Source organism: Arachis ipaensis, chromosome B03, assembly GCF_000816755.2.
Source record: "Arachis ipaensis cultivar K30076 chromosome B03, Araip1.1, whole genome shotgun sequence".
Lineage (NCBI taxonomy): Eukaryota > Viridiplantae > Streptophyta > Magnoliopsida > Fabales > Fabaceae > Arachis > Arachis ipaensis.
Window position 1 is genome coordinate 9,198,376 of NC_029787.2, and position 342 is coordinate 9,198,717.

The following is a 342-nucleotide window of genomic DNA, read 5'->3' on the forward strand; positions in this document are numbered from 1 at the left end:
TAGTTCTTCAATCCTTATTAAATTTCAAAAAATAAAAATATCATAAGACAAATAAAAATAATATTGATACAAAATTTACACAAACAAAAAAAATATATTAAAAATATAACTATTTATATAACTTAAACTAACTTTTATAAGTCACACCAAAACCATTTCAACAATCATCACCTATCACCAAACCCCATGTATACCAATTACCAAACATTCTTAAATCTTAAGTGGTTTCTTTTGCCATCTTCTTACCGTTTTTACTAGTTTATGAACTTGACGCATGTATATATATGTTTTGTGTGGTCGTCAAAACTACTTTTCATCGTAAATTGACGCAATAATTATATA